Source organism: Hyla sarda, chromosome 4 (genome assembly GCF_029499605.1).
Source record: "Hyla sarda isolate aHylSar1 chromosome 4, aHylSar1.hap1, whole genome shotgun sequence".
In the NCBI taxonomy this organism is placed as follows: domain Eukaryota; kingdom Metazoa; phylum Chordata; class Amphibia; order Anura; family Hylidae; genus Hyla; species Hyla sarda.
Window position 1 is genome coordinate 385668922 of NC_079192.1, and position 12805 is coordinate 385681726.

The 12805-nt window shown below is 46.3% G+C and overlaps 1 long non-coding RNA gene across 3 annotated transcripts in view; it reads left to right on the plus strand.

Moving 5' to 3' along the window:
* The first annotated feature begins 255 nt into the window (after positions 1 to 255).
* LOC130267378 (uncharacterized) overlaps positions 256 to 12805 on the plus strand; it is a 28990-nt gene continuing 16440 nt past the window's right edge. For 2 of the 3 annotated variants that reach the window (XR_008843167.1, XR_008843165.1), the window contains exons 1-3: positions 256 to 341; positions 1674 to 1777; positions 7522 to 7662. This is a non-coding gene — a long non-coding RNA (uncharacterized LOC130267378). Of the gene's footprint in view, positions 342 to 459; positions 532 to 1673; positions 1778 to 7521; positions 7663 to 12805 lie in introns of those variants that run through there. The other variant, XR_008843166.1, reaches the window with a different exon arrangement.

A 12805-nucleotide genomic window follows, 5' to 3' on the forward strand; every position in this document is an offset into this window, starting at 1 on the left:
CCCAAGGGAAAGCAGGAGCAAAAGAGAGCAATTGTTGGATACAGTGCCTTTATATACTGAAGGGGCAGGATCAAAGCTTATTGGTTCCCCAAACCTGTCAGTCCTCGTACAAAGCGTTATGGTACATCACATGACCTATCACATGACCCAAAGGTCCTTAACCTTAGCATAATAGAATTATTAAATATCACATGACCTAATGTCCTGTACATTAATTACACTGTAATAAAATATATTAAATATATACAGTTTTAATGACATTAGGAGGCGACTAGAGATTAATCCACCAAGAGAGCCCTATCAATACGGAGGAACTCTGACTATGGGGACCCATGACTAAGGTGCGGGACCAGGTCCAGTACCGGGACACCACAATAGCAACCAATCAGATCGCTTCTTTCCTTTCTCAGAGGCCTTTTCAAAAATGAAAGAAGCTATCTGATTGGTTGCTATGGGCAACTCATCTACTTTTCCTCAGGACAGGTTTTGATAAATCTCCCCTATTAGTTGAACTTTGCAGAGTGGAATTCGGTAAAGTTTTACTCCTGTTTACATGCATGTCTCGACTATTCCTATTGCACACACCATCCTGGTTAAAAAAAAACACATACCTCATCCAAGTGTACCCTTGGGTCAGCGACTATCGCCTATTGTGCAGACACTCAGCTACAAAAGTTGTAAGGGCTTACAGTCAAAAAGCCATCCATGACGACAATAGAGACTCTTACAATAGGGACTATTATCCTCAGCTTCCCTGGACTACTCCACCCATCCTGGGCACCACACAATAAAAACCTGATGGATCCATTTATAAGTCATTGAGATCTGTCAGGATTTGTAAGGACCCTCTGTAATAGGTATCCCCCATATCTACCATGGTTTGATCCAAAACGGAGGCCATTATGCTATTATGCACAGAACCTAAGCCCTGCATTGTTAGTAAAGTGTTTCGGTATCGGTTGTATCTTTTGTGAGTACATTAAGAATAAATGGGGAGATTTATCAAAACCTGTGCAGAGGAAGAGTGGTGCAGTTGCCCATAGCAACCAATCAGATTGCTTCTTTCATTTTCCACAGGCCTCTAAAGAGGCCTGTGGAAAATGAAAGATGCGATCTGATTGGTTGCTATGGGCAACTGCACCACTCTTCCTCTGCTCAGGTTTTGATAAATCTCCCCCATAATCTCTATGAAAAGGAAAAGATATAACAAGCAGGAACCAGATTAGCTCCAAATGTATTATACATGATGTCTACATTTCATTAAAGATCTATATCTTGCCAGGGTTTACAATGATAGTCTTCAGTATTATACAAAGGATTGACTATTATGGCGGGGGTACTTGATACTTTATTTAAACCCTGATGGGGGAGTCCTATCCATGTGCTGATCACATTATATTATTATGCCTCCGGCAACGGAATTGAATTGGAAGCATCTCTGATCTGAGGCTTGTTATGCCTACAAAGTTAAATGTGCATAGCTACAAAGGAAAGTAAATAATGAATTATAATCCATCTTCCTTGGCACTGATGGTATAAAATAATGGCGAGTGCAATGATTAATATAGCAATATAGTGCAGTCAGTTACCGATCCATGCTAGATAGGAAGCGCAGCTCTCATGTGACATCTTTGCTCATTAAATACTCTAACGTTTAATTTGTTTACATACAGCAATGGAGGGTTTATGCTGTGTTTTAGACACACAATCTATAAAACAATGGAAGCTTTCTGATCGTATGCACTTAGGGTCAGTTACGGAGCCGTAAAACTTACAGGTACTCAATTTTTATTTATTTTTGTATTTATTTGTATTTTAACCAAATGTGACTTTGCCATATAGAAAAAATACATCAACAGAACCACTAAATATATATATATATATATATATATATATATATATATATATATATATATATATAAGGGGCGGCAGCCTGCTGGAATTTCACATTCACTTTTTGATGCAAACATGTAGTATTTATTTTTCTGCCTCTCTAATCGAGGCACAGACATGGTACAATAAGCTTTGGGATTTATTTCAGAACAAAAATGTAAAAAAAAATCAACTGGAGCCAGAAAGTTAAACAGATTTGTAAATTACTTCTATTACAAAATCTTAATCCTTCCAGTACTTCTGAGCTGCTGTATGCTCCACAGGAAGTTCTTTTCTTTTTGAATTTCCTTTCTGTCTGTCCACAGTGCTCTCTGCCGACACCTCTGTCCGTTTTAGGAACTGCCCCAAGTAGAAGCAAATCCCCATGGCACACCTCTCCTGTTCTGGACAGTTCCTAAAAGGGACAGAGGTGTCAGCAGAGAGCACTGTGGTCAGGAAGTAAGGAAATAAAATAAAATAAAAACTTCCTGTGGATCATAACAGCTGCTGATAAGTACTGGAAGGATTAAGATTTTTTAATAGAAGTAATTTACCAATCTGTTTAACTTTCTGGCACCAGTTGATAAAAAAAATAAAAAAAGTTTCCTGGTGGAGTGCCCCTTTAAAGTCTCCTTTAGGGTGTCCGGAAGGTTGGATGGCACCCAAAATGACTGACAGTGCTTCTGTGGGTCTTTGCACGTCTACAAGTACCTGCAAAGGATCGGGTGTTATAATCCAACAAAAGAATAACATCACTGCAATAAAACCACTAAAATATAACTTCTAATAGATTGCACTCAAAAAGTCCCATACACCAACAGTATGAAATAAATATCCAGTAATCTTGGGTGTGTGGGAGATGAGGAGGAGGTGTAACAGGGACTGTTTTTCTAAAAGGCTTGAAAGAACTTGCTACACAATCTTAACACTTGTGAAATAAATGGTTACTCCTGGTAGAAAGAGGTATCTGCTGTGAGAGTGTGTATCTAGTCCCAAAATGATTCTGCCCTGAGGTGGTGCCTCATTTCGCTGAAAGGACGATAAAAACTATGAAGCACTGCTTTTCTTTTCTCCACAGACCAGTTTGGAGAAAAGGGTGCTGGACTAGGGTTTAAACGTCTAGGACATTCTCCAGTAATACGCAGGAATCGGAAACCCCAAGCAGTTCTGTGTTACAATTGGTCTGAGTAGGCCTGATCTCCAAGGGGGAGGCAGATAGTACAACATCGTTTCTGCCTCAGATTACTCAATCTCTTCCTTATGCTAGAAGTTTCTACTATGTAACATACAGGACTAACAATACTATAAAGCATCAATAGATGGCAGTGTTGCCAAACCTGTGAAGTGTGGTGCATGCTACTGCCTCTGCATTACACTGCAATAGATGTTTACCTGTGTATACTACAGTGAAATGAAGAAACATCTATCAAGTTTACCTGGGGAGTGCTCCGGACCTGTTTTCTTTATTCATCCGTGCAGCTCTACCAGTATTGATATTTCACCACCTATACACACTCCAATTGTTCCGATAGGACCACATTTACACTAAGAACCAGTGCCGGGGAGCTGCTTACCTCTTTTTGCATTGTTGAGACTACTGTATGCTTACGCGAGACAGCATTGAGCCTTCACAACTCAATGGCTCTTGCTTACCAGCATCTTCTCCTCCTGAAAGATAGCATCCAAGAAACTTGTTCTTGGAGCCAGCCATGTCAGCCAAGGGCATGATGGCACCGTTAAATGTAGTGGTCATCTCCCCGTACACACATAGCCTGCATGTACACTACAGTAGACTATCCAATGAAAGAAATTCCAGCCAAACCAGGAGATGCTTCATGAGGGGCTTTCTTTTCATCAGGTAAATACACGTATTCACACTGGTGATGTCAACATGTTTCTGCTTTTAGGGTCGCCCTTCTACTACAGTAGAATATCACATAACCACCAATATAAATAAATAACCTTTGCCTGGAAAACCCATTTACGGTTCCAATCTGTTTTTGAGTCTAAACTACAGAAGAACAATTCTACTGGTAGATAAAGTAATGGGCTATAGGGATGTTAGTGTCACGATTCGGCTTCCAGGTAGTGGATCCTCTGTGTCAGCGAGGGATTGGCGTGGACCGTGCTAGTGGACCGGTTCTAAGAGGCTACTGGTGTTCACCAGAGCCCGCCGCAAAGCGGGATGGTCTTGCTGCGGCAGTAGCAACCAGGTCGTATCCACTAGCAACGGCTCAACCTCGCTGACTGCTGAGAAGGCGTGGGACAGAAGGACTAGGCAGAGGCAGGGTCAGACGTAGCAGAAGGTCGGGGCAGGCGGCAAGGTTCGTAGTCAAGATGGATAGCAGAAGTTCAGGTAACACAGGCTTTGGACACACTAAACGCTTTCACTGGCACAAGGCAAAAAGATCCGGCAAGGGAGTGCAGGGGCAGTGAGCAGATATAGTCTGGGAGCAGGTGGGAGCCAATTAAGCTAATTGGGCCAGGCACCAATCATTGGTGCACTGGCCCTTTAAGTTCCAGAGAGCTGGCGCGCGCGCGCCCTAGAGAGCGGAGCCGCGCGCGCCAGCACATGACAGCAGGGGACCGGGACGGGTAAGTGACCTGGGATGCGATTCGCGAGCTGGCGCGCCCCGCTGTGCGAATCGCATCCCCGACGGCCATGACAGTGCAGCGCTCCCGGTCAGCGGGACCGACCGGGGCGCTGCGGGGAGAGAGACGCCGTGAGCGCTCCGGGGAGGAGTGGGGACCCGGAGCGCTAGGCGTAACAGTACCCCCCCCCCCCCCTTAGGTCTCCTCTTTTCTTTGTCCGGTAACTGCCTCCCCTGGGATGAGGACACCGGGAAAGAATGGAGGGTTTCCTCAACGGCAGGCAGTACAGCAGGAGTGGGAATGGGGAGGGAGGGCAGAGGGCGAAGCCTGGCACGGGGCAGTGTGACACCAGGACGGGGGCCATGAGGAGGCACTGAGGCTTGCCTGACGGGACTGGGAGGGGGGGAGAGGCACTTCCTATGGCAGGCAGAGTCCCAGTTCTTGATCTCCCCGGTGGTCCAATCAAGGGTGGGAGAATGAAGCCGGAGCCATGGCAGACCGAGGAGGACCTCAGAGGTACAGTTGGGAAGGACGAATAACTCAATCCTTTCGTGGTGGGGTCCAATACACATCAGGAGGGGTTCTGTGCGGTAACGCACGGTGCAATCCAATCTGACTCCGTTGACCGCGGAAATGTAGAGCGGCTTGACGAGACGGGTCACCGGGATGCTGAATTTATTCACAAACGACTCCAAAATAAAATTCCCAGAGGCACCAGAGTCCAAGCAGGCCACGGCTGAGAGGGAGGAGTTGGCTGAAGGAGAAATCCGCACGGGCACCGTGAGACGTGGAGAAGCAGACTTAGAACCAAGAGACGCCACACCCACGTGAGCTGGGTGCGTGCGTGCGTTTCCCAGACGTGGAGGACGGATAGGGCAATCCACCAAGAAATGCTCGGTACTGGCACAGTACAGACAGAGATTTTCTTCCCTACGGCGATTCCTCTCTTCCTGGGTCAGGCGAGACCGATCCACTTGCATGGCCTCCTCGGCGGGAGGCCCAGGCGTAGATTGCAACGGATACTGTGGGAGAGGTGCCCAGAGATCTAAGTCTTTTTCCTGGCGGAGCTCTTGGTGTCGCTCAGAAAAACGCATGTCAATGCGGGTAGCCAAATGGATGAGTTCTTGCAGGTTGGCAGGAATCTCTCGTGCGGCCAGCACATCCTTGATGCGACTGGATAGGCCTTTTTTAAAGGTCGCGCAGAGAGCCTCATTATTCCATGATAATTCAGAAGCAAGAGTACGAAATTGGATGGCGTACTCGCCCACAGAAGAATTACCCTGGACCAGGTTCAACAGGGCAGTCTCGGCAGAAGAAGCTCGGGCTGGCTCCTCGAAGACACTCCGGACTTCAGCGAAGAAGGACTGGACTGTGGCTGTGGCAGGATCATTGAGGTCCCAGAGCGGTGTGGCCCAAGACAAGGCCTTTCCTGAAAGAAGGCTCACTACGAACGCCACCTTAGACCGTTCTGTAGGAAACAAGTCCGACAACATCTCCATATGCAGGGAACACTGAGACAAAAATCCACGGCAGAGTTTAGAGTCCCCATCAAATTTGTCCGGCAGGGACAAGCGGAGGCTAGGAGCGGCCACTCGCTGCGGAGGAGGTGCCGGAGCTGGCGGAGGAGATGGTTGCTGCTGTAGCAGAGGCAGAAGTTGCTGTAACGTGGCGGTCAACTGCGACAGCTGCTGTCCTTGTTGGGCAATTTGCTGCGATTGCTGAGCGACCACCGTGGTAAGGTCAGCGAGACTTGGCAGCGGCACCTCAGCGGGATCCATGGCCGGATCTACTGTCACGATTCGGCTTCCAGGTAGTGGATCCTCTGTGTCAGCGAGGGATTGGCGTGGACCGTGCTAGTGGACCGGTTCTAGGAGGCTACTGGTGTTCACCAGAGCCCGCCGCAAAGCGGGATGGTCTTGCTGCGGCAGTAGCAACCAGGTCGTATCCACTAGCAACGGCTCAACCTCGCTGACTGCTGAGAAGGCGTGGGACAGAAGGACTAGGCAGAGGCAGGGTCAGACGTAGCAGAAGGTCGGGGCAGGCGGCAAGGTTCGTAGTCAAGATGGATAGCAGAAGTTCAGGTAACACAGGCTTTGGACACACTAAACGCTTTCACTGGCACAAGGCAACAAGATCCGGCAAGGGAGTGCAGGGGCAGTGAGCAGATATAGTCTGGGAGCAGGTGGGAGCCAATTAAGCTAATTGGACCAGGCACCAATCATTGGTGCACTGGCCCTTTAAGTCTCAGAGAGCTGGCGCGCGCGCGCCCTAGAGAGCGGAGCCGCGCGCGCCAGCACATGACAGCAGGGGACCGGGACGGGTAAGTGACCTGGGATGCGATTCGCGAGCGGGCGCGTCCCGCTGTGCGAATCGCATCCCCGACGGCCATGACAGTGCAGCGCTCCCGGTCAGCGGGACCGACCGGGGCGCTGCGGGGAGAGAGAAGCCGTGAGCGCTCCGGGGAGGAGCGGGGACCCGGAGCGCTAGGCGTAACAGTTAGTAGAGGCACCTGGTAGTTTTAAGTTGTTGAACACGAGTCATGAGAATGTTCAAACTATAGGCAGTATTCCATATAGGAGCAGTAAGTGTACAGTGGTAAGTAGAGATGAGCGAACTTACAGTAAATTCGATTTGTCACGAACTTCTCAGCTTGGCAGTTGATGACTTATCCTGCGTAAATTAGTTCAGCCTTCAGGTGCTCCGGTGGGCTGGAAAAGGTGGATACATTTCTAGGAAAGAGTCTCCTAGGACTGTATCCACCTTTTTCAGCCCACAGGAGCACCTGTAAGCTGAACTAATTTATGCAGGAAAAGTCATCAACTGCCTAGCCGAGAAGTTTGTGACAAATCGAATTTACTGTAAGTTCGCTCATCTCTAGTGGTAAGCATCAGGTATATAACAAAACCTGCAATAATGACTCACAAGAACTTGGACCATCCAAGCTGAAGTTTAAAGACTCCCATTCTATCATTTAGCTATGCAACCTACAATAAATACTGTTAGACATGGACATGTTATTAAAGCAATTAAATGCTTGACAGGAACGTATTGTTTCAGATCTTGGAATATAGAGCTATTTACAGTATGACACGAAAGTCAGAGCCAAATTACCGCTCAGCCCACCCACACAGATTGATGGAAAAACCTGCTCTACTTGTGAAAATGCACGTCAGTGATGCCATGGACATCATGTGCAAAGTAAGTCATCATACGAATAGATGCACTGCTAACAATTCACACATTGCTCATGCAGCAAATTTCGAAACAAGGTGCCAAATTACAAGTACTTATAGATAATTGTGGATGCGACACAAGTGTATTGTGAAGAACGTACAATTAACTATAGAACAATAATGGTGTGTGTATGCTTAGGATAGGCCAGCAATACCAGATTGTCTGGAGGTGGGGGGGGGGGGGTGACTTGCAGCACCCCTTGATCAGTTGTGTGAAGGACCACTGCCCCCTACCAAGTACTGGGTCCATATCATTGTTTACCATAAAGGGCTCTGGGCTATTTTTAGTAGATGTGCCTGATATTACAGCTCACTGTAACTCACTAGAGTGGTGTAGCTCCTATAATCAGCTGATTAGCAGGGAAATCAAAAGCCAGACAATGATAGATATACAGTAGATGGCCTATTTTCTTTTTAAGGCACCATACAGCTAGCCAGTGGTGAACCAAAGGAGTCGGCTTTATTGCTGTTCTTCATGCCCCCCTTCGAAGGAGACATATTTCTTAAACATAATCTATATGTGGTGTCCCAGAGCGGAGTCCCCTGTTGCTACATTGAACACTGTTAGGGTGGCTGCAGTTAGGAAAGGTTTGCTGTTTAATATGTTAGGGACATTGAAAATTTTATTTAGTATTTTTTTACTTCCATAATCCTGAAGTTAGTAGCTTCTATAGTAACCATGACTATAAAAAAAAAATAGTTTTTCTGGTTTCTGACATGATGGGAGGAGAGTAGGAGAAGACAAGGAAACTATGTGGGAGCCTTAGTGGATTTTAGATCTATTATTCACCTGGTGTTCACCACATATACAGTTGGCCAGTGGTGGAAAGGGTCACAATGATCTAGTTGCACATTGTATCTTGCACAATTCCAGGACCTGTTAAGGATTAAGACTGGGCTTGGCTATCAAAGCGGCAGCAGCTATCTGTCTACACTCCATAGTAAGGTATTGAAGAGGGTCCATAGAACTATGAGAGTCAAAAGTATCCACCAGAAGCAAACCAGTGTGCATTAGAAAACCCTTAGGAGAAACATGGGACTGTGCCAACAAGGACTGAGCAGGAAAGACTAAGAATCTCTAATACAGTGTACCAGTCTACTATTAGGGAAAACCCTATATTCTGGCCTCAAAAGCTATGAATTGATTTTGTTTTTTGGGAATCTGAATTGTCTATTGTGTCCAAAAGCTGTGAAACATTTACCTTTATATGAGAAAAGTAAAAAAAAAATCACCCTGTACTGCTTAAACAACCATTTACTACACACCTGGTCTGCTGTAGTCCTATAAGGACAGGGCACACATAGGTGTGCGCAGCCTATTGCATTAGAGTGTGCTCCCTAAAGCACAAACTCACTCCGCACACATGTGTGTATATATATATATATATATATATATTTATATATATGTCCGTCATACACTGTGTGGCGATATAGCTTGCATAGTGTAGGAGGATTGGATCCAGGGCCGGTTTTAGGCTTAGCGTGGCCCTGGGCAAAATCAGAAGTGGGGCCCCAAAAGTTGTAATAGTGCACTAATCAGATTTGCACATTTCTGGTCACTTCAAATAACATAAAAAATATCTAAAAAGCAAAAAAAAAAAAAATGGAACCGATAAAAACTACAAATCACAGCGCTAAAAATGACCCTCATACATCCTCATATACAGAAAAATAAAAGTGCTCTATGAATCAGAATAGTACAATTTTATATTTTTGTATTCACATTAGGTTGGCAGCATAGTTCCCCCACATTAGGTTGGCAGTATAAATCTCCCACATTAGGATGGAAATATATTTCCCCCACATTAGGTTGTAGTTCCCCCACATTAGGTTAGTAGTAACGTTCCCCCACATTAGGTTGGCAGTATAGTTCCCCCATATTAGGTTGGTAGTACAGTTCCCCCACATTCGGTTGCCAGTATAGTTCCCCCACATTAGGTTGGCAGTATAGTTTGCCCACATTAGGTGCAGTATAGTTCCCCCACATTAGGTGCAATATACCGTATTTATCGGGGTATACCACGCACCGGCCTCTAACACGCACCCTTATTTTACCAAGGATGTTTGGGTAAAAAAAATGTTTTACCCAAATATCCATGGTAAAATGAGGGTGCGTGTGTGCGCGTGTATACCCCGATACATCCCCAGGAAAGGCAGGGGGAGAGAGGCCGTCACTGCCCGCTTCTCTCCCCCTGCCTTTCCTGGGGTCTAGAGCCCGGCTGCCGGCCCTTCTCTCCCCCTGGCTATCGGCGCCGCTGCCCGTTCTGTCCCCCTGACTATCGGTACCGGCGCCCCAACTACAATTCCCAGCATGCCCTGATACAATATATGGTGACCAAAACTACAACTCCCATTATGTTGCACTATACTATAATATAGGTTATATGGTGCTACATGCAGGGGGGAGCTGTAGTTTTGGGTCAGCTGCAGAGATATTGGCTGGAATCTGGATCAAGAAATTTCCTTGATCCAGATTCCTGCCTATATCTCTGCAGCTGAACCGAAACTACAGCTCCCCCCAGCATGTAGCACCATATAACCTATATTATAGTATAGTGCAATACCGGAGTTGTAGTTTTGGGTCAGCTGCAAAACCATACGCTGTATCAGGGCATGCTGGGCATTACAGATAGTAACTGCAACTCCCAGCATGCCCTGATACAATCTTGGTCTGCTCTGCAGCTGTCCCAAAATTAATGCATTGCTTCCCCAGGACTCAGGAGTATAGTGCAACATAATGGGAGTTGTAGTCTTGGGTCAACTGCAAAACCATAGAGTGTATCAGGCTGATATAGCCTATGGTTTTGCCGCTGACCCAAAACTAGTTTTGGGACATCTGCAGAGCAGACCGAGATTGTATCAGGGCATTCTGGGCGTTACAGTAGTAACTGCAACTCCCAGCATGCAACTCCCAGTATGCCCTGACCACACCACACATGCCTAGGCTCACAGCTCAGGACTACATTCCCATCATGTATGATTGTGACTGTCTATTATATGTAGCCTACATATAATAGACAATCACACATGATGGGGATGTAGTCCTGAGCTGTGATCCTACATATAATAGACAGTCACAATCATACATGATGGGGATGTAGTCCTGAGCTGTGAGCCTACATATAATAGACAGTCACAATCATACATGATGGGGATGTAGTCCTGAGCTGTGAGCCTACATAATGTAGGCTCACAGTTCAGGACTATATCCCCATCATGTATGGCAGCAGGCCAGCAGCCACTTACCGGCACTTGCTGCAGCTACAGGCCTTTCTCTCCTTAGCCGCCCTCTCCAGCAGTCCAGACTCCAGAGCTGGGGGCCCGGGCTTCTCCTGACCTGGAAGCGGGCCTGTCCTTGCCCTGGCAGCGGGCCTCTCCAGACACAGTGCGCACGTGCGGGCCCAAGGCACTGCGCACCATGAGTCACCTAGACGTCATGTGCAGCCATGCGCACTGACACCTGACCCATCAGCCCCCGCGCTCTTAAAGCGGTCCCGGGCGGCATGTAAGGTCAGTCATTGTAGGGACCATATTCCATAATGTGTGTACTTGCGGTTGCGGCGACGAGCGAGGGGGAAGGGTGTTGGTTGGTGTTGGTTATGTTGGGCGGGTGATGTCGGGGATGTCCGGTGGGGCTGGGGTTTAGTATTGAGAAAAAAAAAAGTCCTGCAGCAGCGAGCCGCAGTTGCAGTGATTAGGGTGTGCCTGTGCACACCCGGCACACCCTGTGCACACGCCTATGAGGGCACACCTGTAGGGACCTCTTGTGTCTGTGACCGAAACAAAGCTGTGGAACCCCAAATGTGCTGCTTTTGCTTGATGGAGATGTGGCATACAGTATGATGGCATGGAGCCCCCTACTCTTCAAATCTCCAGACTCAAGTCCTGCCGCTTCTGTTAGATGGCCATGGGGTGGCGCTGGCCCCTTGTAGTTGCATTCTGTACAGCTGCAAACTATATGCAGTTGGGTAAGGCTTAGGTGCCTGTGCTAAAAAGCAAGGATTAGGGCTCTATGAAGAAAGTAGTGGCTACTATAGGGGAACATTTCGTGTTAACTGCCAGCCATTAAATGACCTTCTATGGCCAAGCTAGGGCCAATGTTTTTGCTCTTTGTTATCTGCTTTTTCCTAAGCTGATATAAAGGATTCCAAGCAGTGGATGTTTTCATGATACAACTTCTTTAATATGGAAGCTGCTCTAGTTCTCACGTTTTCCAGCTCATTCATAGTTGTGTCTGTTCAGGTTTATGTCATGGTTCCATTTATAACAGATCTAAACCGAAAACATACTGAATCTTAACAGAAGGAAACAGATATTGTCATTAGGATCTGTTTCATCATTCAGTGGTAAAAATAATAAAACAGCAGAATTTTCCTATCTAGCTAGAATCGGGCTTTATATTTAATTGGCAGAGCAGTGAATTTACAGATTTCTGCAGATGAGATAAAGAAATGTCAATTGATTTGTGTCTGAACGCAATGAAAAGAATTATACCTGTGGGGTGAGACTATAGTAATGAGAAATTTTGGGTAATAATAGGTATGGAGAAAGGAAGAAGGGGGTACACTGAGTACCAAGCAAAGAGTAACATGACTTAAAGGGGTATTACAGGCCAAAACTTTTTTTTTATATATCAATTGGCTCTGGAAAGTTAGACAGATTTGTAAATAACTTCTATTAAAAATTCTTAATCCTTCCAATAGTTATTAGCTTCTGAAGTTGAGTTGTTGTTTTCTGTCTAACTGCTCTCTGATGACACACGTCCCGGGAGCTGTGCAGCTCCTATGGGGATATTCTCCCATCATGCACAGCTCCCGGGACGTGACATCATCATTGAGCAGTTAGACAGAAAACTTCAGAAGCTAATAACTATTGGAAGGATTAAGATTTTTTAATAGAAGTAATTTACAAATCTGTTTAACTTTCCAGAGCCAGTTGATATATATAAAAAAAGGTTTTGCTTGGAATACCCCTTGAAAAGCATACAGATTTCATAGTGGAAGGTCCAGAAATGGTTACCCCCTTTTATCAGTAAGAGCCGAGCAGAGGTGTAATTTGTAGCGCCACGGCCCAAATGCAAAATTTGCAAGAGGGCCTCATGTACCAAT